We start from the raw sequence: 11,049 nt of genomic DNA, 5'->3' as shown, positions 1-11,049 counted from the left end.
AGACAGAGCCGGTTTGGCAGGCTGCCCCGGGTAACCCAGAATGTCACTGTACTCCACATCCATCGGTGCCCAAAACTGTCCCTGAGCCCTCAGAGCCCGGGGCCAGGGCTGGGAATGGGATCGGGGTCCTACCGAAAGTTGGGGTCCCTTGGGAGAGCCACCCTGGCTCCGTGACTGGGACTCGGGCAGGGGCGCTCGGCTTCTCTCCCTCGGGGCCTTCCCGGCCAGGGGGTGCTCCTGCCCCTCGGGTTCCTGGCACAGAGCTGGGGCAGCCTGGGAGAACGCTTCTCTTTTTGGGTTCCCCGTTGGTTTTCCCGGAGGGAGCATCCCTGGGTGCTGCCGTGCCCGGCCGGGATCGGGCTCTGCGTGCGCCGGAGCGCGGCAGCGGAGCGGGCCCAGCCCCTGCTGTCCCTGCCATCCCCTGCCATCCCCTGCTGTCCCTGCCAGCCCCTAAAATCCCCTGCTGTCCCTGCCAGCCCCTAAAATCCCCTGCCATCCTCTGCCATCTCTGCTGTCCCTGCCATCCCCTGCAGTCCCTGCCATCCCCTAAAATCCCCTGCCATCCCCTGCTGGGCCATCCCCTGCTGTCCCTGCCATCCCCTGCTGTCCCTGCCATCCCTACCGACCCCTGCCATCCTCTGCCATCTCTGCTGTCCCTGCCATCCCCTGCTGTCCCTGCCATCCCCTAAAATCCCCTGCCATCCCCTGCTGACCCTGCTATCCCCTGCCGTCCCTGCCCTCCATCCCCTGCCGTCCCTCCATCCCCTGCCGTCCCTCCATCCCCTGCCGTCCCTCCATCCCCTGCCGTCCCCTCCATCCCCTGCTGTCCCCTCCATCCCCTGCAGTCCCCTCCATCCATCCCCTGCTGTCCCCTCCATCCCCTGCAGTCCCCTCCATCCATCCCCTGCCGTCCCCTCCATCCATCCCCTGCTGTCCCCACGCGGGGAAGGCGCAGCCCCTGGCGGATTTCCCCTCGCAGGTCAATCCCTCTCCCCAGGCTGGGCTCCAGCCCTGCCCAGCCCATCGCTCCCGGAGCTGCCCGAGGGCTCGGGGCAGGGCTGAGGCCATCGCCCTCTGCCCCCCGAGCCGCCCTCGGGGGACAGGGATCCCCCGCTCTGGGTTGGGCCGTGTCCCCGGCGAGTCAGGGAGCCCTGGCAATTCTCTGTCTAGTCATCAATCACGGCTATTTTTACGGATGCTGTTTCTCCTTTATTTTTTCACTTACAGATATTTGTATTTCGTTTCTCCTTATTGGTGGAAAGGGATCACTTAAAGCTATCAGGGAAGGCAGCTCATTGCAGAGTGTCTGCCTCTTAAATTGCCTTAACACACGACACAGGCAAAGCCAAGCCACACACACACAAGGCAAAGCAAAGCAAAGTGAGGATTTCATTCCCTGCTTCCCAAAAGTTCAGCAGGGCCCCCTCAGGTGTCAGCGGCTGCTCAGCCACCATCAGTCCATCATCCCCCTCTTCCTCCTGTTCCCAAGCTTTACACAATGGAATGGCACACTCTGTAGAGTATCTGGGTCACTCGGGGTCAGCTGTGTCCCCTCCCAGATTCTGGTGCAAACAATTGGCAAATGATGTTTGAAAATCTGTGCTGTCAAATGAGCATGCACAGTAAGAGCATTGGGAAAACGTTTGTGTCAGCAGCATCTCCATCAACAGTAACATATAAACACAGCAGAGTTTGGGAGAAACTCCGAGACAAGTGAGGAGCCTACTCCAGCCTGCTCCATTTGAGGGCAAGGAACAGCAAAGGCCTCGAGTTTGTGTCAGCCCTGCCCAGAAGGAACAAAGTCAACCCTGAATTTCAACACTGATTCCAGCACAAATGCAAAATACAGCCCCATAATAGCTACCTTGGAGAAATTGATTCTATCCCAGCCAAAATGAGCACAGTAACAAGCTCTGAAATTCCCTGACCCACACGTAGCCATTTCCTAACTGCAGATTACTTCAGAATTTTTCTTCCATTAATTCTCTTCAAGACAATATCTGCTGACTTGTGATTTGACAAAACATTTTTTACTAAAACACACCATTATGAAACACAAAATTAAGCACTACAGAAAGGATCTCTTGGGGATGCAGTGTTGCAAAAATATATTCAGACTTTAAGCCAGAGGTTCTGTATCCAAACTTTTAGGATATTATAGCTTCTCTGCAAAAATAAGCATGCAATGAATCATTCAGTCTTTCAGCAAGCTCCCCCAGCTAACCCAGCAGCCCTGGGCTGGCAGCTGGGCTCAGCACACCAGAAGAAACAAGGCTGCTGAAGACCACACTGCCCATCTTTCCCACAGTGTATTCCTGTTATTACAAATGTAGTTTGAAAGCCTGGCCTGAAGTGTCTGACACTCACCAAGGAAATCACTCACATTGCTTCTTCCAGCCCTTGCTGTCAACAGATTGGCAATTTCCACCTTCCTTAATGGGGAAAAAAAGGAAAATTGTGTCAAGTGAGAGGCTGGAATCTCATTTGTTTGCAAGAAAAATTTGAATCCATAACTCTGTTTAAGGGGTACTAGATTGAGACCAGATCAAGCTTACAGTAATTTTAATTATTTCATTTTATTAATGTAACATATTTTTCTTATAAGATTACCAGCCCTGCACCTCATACAAAGCATACAAATGAAAATGCACATTTCTCAAGTTCCTCTGGGTAAAATTGGCTTGAGAGATTCCCTGAGGAATATGCCCTGAAGAATTTCATTTTTGTGCATGCAAACCAAATACACAAGGAGTTATGGGGAGGGATTTGAAGCCATGCTACTATGCATGTTCTCAAAGTGGAATCTTTATGTTCTGAATAGCAAAAAAAGTCTAGAAAAGCTATCTGAAATTGCATGTGATGTGCCTCTGCAAGTTTTAGTTCATTTGAGCTCTACAAAAAAAGTTTAGAGCATCTTTGAAAAGAGAATCTGAGATTGCATGAAAAGCAAAACCCAATTCCTGCCAGAAGGCCTTTGTTGCCTCCAGATGAAAAAGAAAATCTAAAAGGGGTAAAAAGCACCAAAGCTGGATTTGCATGAGGAAAAAAGACAGACATTTAAATTCTTTCTAAAGAATGATGCAAAACATTTTTATTTCTTTGTCCTTATGTTTTTGACATCTTCACTTTTTGCATAATTAAATCTTTTCCTACAGAGATTTATGACAGTTTTGTAAATGCTGTCCCTTTTTAGGCAAAGACAGAAGACTGGAAAAAAGTGAGAGTATGTGAAGAAGTGGTATTCTTTTCCATGTGTGTTCCTGATTTTTTATGGTTTTTTTGAGGCAGAAACACAAAGAAATGAAAAATGAGACCAAAACTTTACTCTGTGTATTTTTTAACACATACTGACTTTCTCATATTATAGTTCTTGCAGAAGTAAAAGAAGTGACTTTTAGACAAGACAATTTTAACCAATTTTTTTTTTCTTAAATAAAATTTAACAGGAAGAGACTGGCTTTTTGCAAGCCCTTAGTAGTTTTCAACTGGTTCCAGAGGAGCAGCACTAACTTCCCAATTCTTCCAGGGAAAAGTGCAGTGAGAAAAGGAGGGCTGAGTAAAGAGATGAGGAGAGCAGTTTACCACCACTTGTGAAACTCCATCCTGTGTTGCTGCTTGCTCATGGATCCAGCAGCCACTGAAGTAAAGGCAGATTCTCATATTTGAAAAGACAATCATAGAAAAGTATTGCTGAAGCAGAAGCTGTTCTAATACTGCAACAAAGGGAGTTTTAAACCCTTGCCTCCAATTCCAATTCTCATATAGCAAGACTTCAGAGAGTGGAGTGCAAAGGTTTTAAATATTTTATTTCTGAATAATGAGTAATAAAACTTAGGGAACTCAGTCATTTGAGTTAAAACTTTTTTTTCCTTTTTCACCCAATGGATCAACTCTAAGGCCATGAAAAGACCACCAAATGGGATTGCCAAATGTTTACACATAGAGTGCAGCCTGCAAGCAACAAAAACACCAGACAGAAAGCAGCACATCTGAAGGAAAAGGGTTGCATCTCAGGGGGAACAAACAGCCAGGTCAGCAAAGGCCTGCAGCAAGCCACCCTTCTGCAGTCCTGGGGTTTAAACAGCACCAGGCAGAGGCAGCCAAACAAGGGATCAGCTTGAACTGCAGTGTGCAATTCACACCCAGCCAGGGAAGAGCTCTGCCAGGCAGAGTGCTGCCTCTCAGACAAGCAGAGGGGCAGATTGTGTCAGAGACAGCAGAGGGAAAGGATCCTGTGTGAATGTGTGAGGGCACTGAGTGAGCCATGGTCACATTGAAATGCTCTGAGCAATTGTCACAGGAAAGGGATCAGTGAATCAGGCACATTCACACACTTTTATCAGCTAAATTAAAGTCCCATTCCCAGCTAACCATATTCAGCAATCAATTGGCTGCTCACTGTTTGTATGCACTGACTTTAAAAATCAGATGATTCAATTGTCAGAGCAACTGTATCCCAAATTCAGGCTGACAGGGTATGTGCAAACAATCCCTCTCCCAGTTCATACAGCCCCTCCCTGGGCTGATGCAGCAATCTGCACTGGGTACTAGGAAAATCAGCAAGTGCTATAATATGTGAATAAAAAATGCAGATGTGCCCATGAAATGGCAGTGGCAGAAGGGATCCCACCTCAGGTACCACTGGTACTTCAGACTGACAGAGAGAGGCAGCTACAGCAGAGCCCTCTGCCTCCTGCACGTAGGGGGATAGGATGTAAGAAAATAAGGATAAAGATAGTGTGGAAAGTAATCCTACCCCTAAGGAGTTACAGCTGGGCCAATTATCAAAGATTAGGAGCAGGCCTGACTTTAATGGCCACAGCTGTAAGCAATGAGAGGAAGAGTGCTATAAAAGAGTGGGGTGGGTGGATGAGAAGGGAGCTGGTGTCAGTTGGCTGCTTTGTGGAGAGGAAAGAGGCAGTGCTCTGAGGAGCTGCCCGCGAGAAGCACCAAGAAGGTTTGGAACTTTTGTGATAAGGAGACAGCAGTATGGAACCCCTGTGATAAGATGATAGCACCTGCATGCCAGGCTTCCTGGGGAGGAAAGGGAAAGTGCCCAAGTGGGGAGCACCTGTCTGTTCTCCCTGCCAGAGCAGATGTGGCCCCTCTGGGAGAGCAGTGCAGCTCACCCAGCTGTGCAGATGGACAGAACAGTCACCAACCCCCACAGGAGGCTGATTTTCTCTCCCCACGTTCCTGAGGTGCCCTGCCCCACCACTGCTGCAGCAGCTCCTTTACTTCTCTGGCAGATCCCAGCTCTGAGCTGTGCAGAGGAGGGGATGAAGTGCAGTGACCTGGCAGGGAGCAGGAGAGTGGGGAGATGCCATGTGGGTAGGTGAGAGCTGTCCCTGCAGCAGCAGCTCCCTGACTCTGGGCATGGGCAGCCAAGGGGGGGGAGAATGGAGACAAGAGCAGTGCTGGGAAGTGCACAGGGAGAGAGGCACCAAAGGCTTCCCTCCAACGCCAGAACCAAGCTGCAAATGCATCAGTCTGGGGTTTCCAGTTTGTACTGGTGAGAGCTGTGGGCTGAAGATAGCAGAGCAAATGTCCTCCAGATCCCAGTGCTGCTAAATTGTCTTTCAACATTCACATGACATAAAGCTTTGTTAAGATCAATCCTTATGTCCTGGGAGCACCTGAACCTCTCAGGCACACACCCCATGAGGCATTGTGTCCACTTTAGACTGTCCAGGTGTTCCACTGCCAATTTTCATTGAACTTTGCATGGCCAAGCAGAAAACAGGAACATCAAACTGCCACCTTGCTGATGGAGACTTTGTGAATTCCAAAAGGTTCAGAACATCTTTAAGTGGCCTCCCCATACCTTTGAAAAGTATTGAGCTTACTAAAACTCAACACTGGCACTTTGACTCCTCCTACCTGGGTTGCACCTCAGGTTAATCTAATGCCACCTAAATCCTGGAAGTAGTCAGCCCTCAGTTTTTGAGCAGAACCATTTCTCCCTCAGTCCTACTGATAGAAAAGTCAATTCAGGACATTATTCTCCTGCACCCTTGTTGTTCTAACTATAGTCATGAAAGTCTTGCTGGAGGAGTGCAAGTGAGCTCCTCAACAAGAAACAGGAAGCCCTCCACAAAGAAGAGTAGAGCCAGTGAGGAATGACACACAGCAAAGCCCCAGTGCCCTTCAAGTGCTCTGGAGTAAAGGGCCTGGCAAGGAGCTCAACCCCTTACACTGAGCTTCCCAAGAAGAGCTTCTTTCTCACAGGGCATGGATCCAAGTCTCTCCAATTATCACCCTGCCTGCACCAAGTTTTGTAGCTGTTGCAGGTGTTAAGCTTTTTTTTTTTTTTTTAAATGTTCCATATTGATCTCTTATACTAAGAAGCCTTGTCAATAATCAGCCATGAGAACAGGAGAAAGGGAAACTCTCTCAGTTCCAGTTAATTGATGGTAACATAATAATATGCACCATTTGGATACACATCTGTGCTCTTTGATCTACAGTCAATCTATCAAAGCACTGAGCTTCAGCACTCAGAGGCATGCCTGTGTAGATCTACTTCCTCAGTTTTGCCTGCAGCCTTCTCTCTTTCCATTTCTGCTTTCTTTCCCAAAAGAACATTTCTGCATAGTGACATGAAAGGAGTCCAAAATTCCACCTGTATCATTTTGTCTCCACTCCAATAGAAAGACCAGTGAAGCTTTCATGTCTGACTTGCACAATGTCTTGAAACATTTCTGGGTTCTGGATGAGCTCTTCTGAGGAGCTACATGAAGTCAAATTACATGAAGTGCTTGCTTGAAATTCATTGAAATTCCTCTGGTTACCTTAATAGTTCTACAGGCTACTAAATATAAATGCAGTGCTAGATTTTAAACTTTAGCTTTTACTTTTTAATAAATCTGGGAAAGTGTGATGTCCTTGCCAAAGTCATGCTACGAAGGCAATATGCAAATATTAAATATGAGACTGAAGAATAACTGAAAGGTATTAAGTAGAAATTGCAAGTAACTGCTGACAGTGCCTGAAAGCTAATGATGTTAATTAACAGTATTCCCAGGGACAGGTCCAGAGAAGGAATGGGGAATGCAATAACACAGACCTGACTTTTCTGTTTTCCTTATAGAATTCTCATTGAATATAAACTAAGTCAGAAAATGGCAAGTTCCAATTAGTATGGCTAGATAGCAAAGGAGACAAAGTAAACAAGCAGTTGTACCTTCCTCATAATGAATTCACAAACAGCTCCTCCTACTCTTTCAATTAAGCCTCCAATATAAATGTGCCATGCCCCTCCCTTGATTGGGTATCATGGAAACAGAGCAAGCCTAAGTTCCATCATTCTTTAGTCAAGAAGGTGGATTCAGTTTATATCAGAATATAAGACCATTCTGAAAAAGCACAATATTATGTGTTTTTCTCGTAGAGTTCATATATCTGTTCTCTTAGTGTGCTGCAAGTCAAAGAAGTATCAGGGTTTCCAAATCCCTGTTCATAAAAGAATCTTTTCCTCAGCCAGCTTCCAATCTCACCAGCAGAGCAGAGGACAGTTCCCAGCCCCACTGCAAACTCTGGATGCAAATGGAGCATTTTCTGGGCAAAAGTAACACCCCAGATTCAGACAATACTCAGCTACCAACGCCAGCTGTGCAGGTAGTGGGACTTACCAGAATGACACAGTAACATTTTATTTCTGTTTTGATTCAAAAGGAATTTCTTTCTTTAAAGTGCTACTGTTTCTGTTTCTGCTTCTCTCCTGCTTTCACTTTGACGAATAAAAAATTTGAGAGGCAACCCATATCAAAACAATTATTTCTCACATGAGGCTGTGTTTAGAATAATAAAAAAATAAACAGCAGCTTCAAGAGTTGGTATTTCTGACTAGTAACAACACAAAATATGTACAGCAAACAAGCAGGAGGTGCAAAGCCTTTCTGAGGGGCTGTGCTGGTTTTGCATGGCCTGGCTCCTGGTGTCAGGGGGGGCACAGAGGTGACTTCAGCTGCTGGAAGCTCCCACCGTGTCCAGCAGAGGCAGTCCCTGAGGGCTCTGAACATGGACCTGCAGCTGGCCACGGCCAGGGAGGGGTGATGGCAATGCCTCTGGGAACACACCTCTAACAAGAAAGTCAGAACCAAGGGAGGCGCTGATAATTCCAGCTGGAGAAGAGGAGGAGGTGAGAGCACGTGAGGGAAACAACCTGCAGACACCAGGGACGGTGGGGAGGGAGGGCAGGAGGTGCCCAGGGGCCAGAGCTGGGATCCCTCTGCCGACCCTGGTGATGAGCATGGTGAGGCAGCTGTGCCCTGCAGCCCCTGGGGATCCAGGGGGATCAGAGATCCACCCCCAGGGAATGGGGATCCAGGGGGATCAGAGATCCACCCCCAGGGAATGGGGATCCAGGGGGATCAGAGATCCACCCCCAGGGAATGGGGATCCAGGGGGGATCAGAGATCCACCCCCAGGGAATGGGGATCCAGGGGGGATCAGAGATCCACCCCCAGGGAATGGGGATCCATGGAGGATCAGAGATCCACCCCCAGGGAATGGGGATCCAGGGGGATGCAGAGATCCACCCCCAGGGAATGGGGATCCAGGGGGATCAGAGATCCACCCTCAGGGAATGGGGATCCATGGAGGATCAGAGATCCACCCCCAGGGAATGGGGATCCAGGGGGGATCAGAGATCCACCCCCAGGGAATGGGGATCCATGGAGGATCAGAGATCCACCCCCAGGGAATGGGGATCCAGGGGGATGCAGAGATCCACCCCCAGGGAATGGGGATCCAGGGGGATCAGAGATCCACCCTCAGGGAATGGGGATCCATGGAGGATCAGAGATCCACCCCCAGGGAATGGGGATCCAGGGGGATGCAGAGATCCACCCCCAGGGAATGGGGATCCAGGGGGATGCAGAGATCCACCCCCAGGGAATGGAGATCCACAGGGGATGCAGAGATCCACCCCCAGGGAATGGGGATCCAGGGGGATGCAGAGATCCACCCCCAGGGAATGGGGATCCATGGGGGATGCAGAGATCCACCTCCAGGGAATGGGGATCCAGGGGGATGCAGAGATCCACCCCCAGGGAATGGGGATCCATGGGGGATCAGAGATCCACCCCCAGGGAATGGGGATCCAGGGGGATCAGAGATCCACCCCCAGGGAATGGGGATCCAGGGGGATGCAGAAATCCACCCCCAGGGAATGGGGATCCAGGGGGGATGCAGAGATCCACCCCCAGGGAATGGGGATCCAGGGGCATGCAGAGATCCACTCCCAGGGAATGGGGATCCAGGGGGATCAGAGATCCACCCCCAGGGAATGGGGATCCAGGGGGATCAGAGATCCACCCCCAGGGAATGGAGATCCACAGGGGATGCAGAGATCCACCCCCAGGGAATGGGGATCCACAGGGGATGCAGAGATCCACCCCCAGGGAATGGGGATCCAGGGGGGATCAGAGATCCACCCCCAGGGAATGGGGATCCAGGGGGGATCAGAGATCCACCCCCAGGGAATGGGGATCCAGGGGGATCAGAGATCCACCCCCAGGGAATGGAGATCCACAGGGGATGCAGAGATCCACCCCCAGGGAATGGGGATCCAGGGGGATCAGAGATCCACCCCCAGGGAATGGGGATCCACAGGGGATGCAGAGATCCACCCCCAGGGAATGGGGATCCAGGGGGATCAGAGATCCACCCCCAGGGAATGGGGATCCAGGGGGATCAGAGATCCACCCCCAGGGAATGGGGATCCAGGGGGATGCAGAGATCCACCCCCAGGGAATGGAGATCCACAGGGGATGCAGAGATCCACCCCCAGGGAATGGGGATCCAGGGGGATCAGAGATCCACCCCCAGGGAATGGGGATCCAGGGGGATCAGAGATCCACCCCCAGGGAATGGGGATCCAGGGGGGATCAGAGATCCACCCCCAGGGAATGGGGATCCAGAGGGATCAGAGATCCACCCCCAGCCCCTGGGGAGGTGCCCACACCAGGGCAGGAGCATCCCTGGGTGGGGCTGTGACCCAGGGGCAGACCCAGGGGACAGGGAGGCCCTGCTGCCAGGCTGGAGCAGCCTGACCTTGGGCACTGCAGCCCTGGAGAGAGAGAGAGAGAGACCATCCCAGCAGGTCTGGGAGGGCTCTGTGCCCCTGGGAGGGACTCGGGCTGCAGCAGGGCACTGAGAGCTGCTGCTCATCAGAGTGGATCCAGGCTGGAGAAGCTCACAGAGAGCTGTCTCCCATGGGAGGAGCTCCATGGCCTCACAGGGGAAGGACTCCTCTCCCTGAGCAGTGGAAATCTCAGGTGATGGACTGACCAAACCCCCTGCCCTGTCTCCCTGAGCTGTTGGTGGGAAGTAGGGAGGGGTGGGGGGAGAAAAGATGTTTTTAGGGGCTTATTTTAATTCTCATAATCCTCCTCTGACTTTCTTGGTAATAAAATTTACTTTACACCTCTAAGTTTAGCCTGTTTTGCCATTGGAGTGTTTTCTCCCCTCCTAATATCAACTCATGGACCTTTCAGTCATATTTTTCCCCTCTCCTCTCCCCAGCTGTGGCAGAGGAGCACTCATCAGAGTGAGTGACTTTTGTGGGTGCCTGGCATTGGGTCAGTGTCAAACAAGGCAGGGGGAACAGCAGCAGGAAGATAATTGGGTATTTTGTCTGAGAAATGCTGTGCAGGCAGGGACACCATCCTCAGGTGGGAGCTGTGTCTCCAGACAGGGGTGTCTGCTGATCTTTACTCCAAGATTCCCCTCCTGGGGAAGGAAGGCCAGCCATGTGGGAAGAGTGGTCTAAACTGAGCTGCCAAGAGGGACACAGCACCCTGGCAGTGAGGGACCAGGAGGGAAGCAGTGACACCATGGCAGGACTGTGCCTCAGAACAGGTTTGCTGCTTCCAGCACAGGGATCAGCTGCTGGTGCATCAATCACCTGGGAATCCCAGCTTCTCTGACAGGATGAAAGTCCTCAAGAGGCAAATATTAAAAGTCACTTAATGTGTGTACTGATCTCTGCTTTGGCTCCCCGATTTGTAATTTTTTCTTGTTCAAACTGATGGATGAACGGAATGT

The sequence above is a fragment of the Haemorhous mexicanus genome, chromosome 12 (assembly GCF_027477595.1).
Source record: "Haemorhous mexicanus isolate bHaeMex1 chromosome 12, bHaeMex1.pri, whole genome shotgun sequence".
Lineage (NCBI taxonomy): Eukaryota > Metazoa > Chordata > Aves > Passeriformes > Fringillidae > Haemorhous > Haemorhous mexicanus.
Note: the sequence above shows the minus strand (reverse complement) of the source record.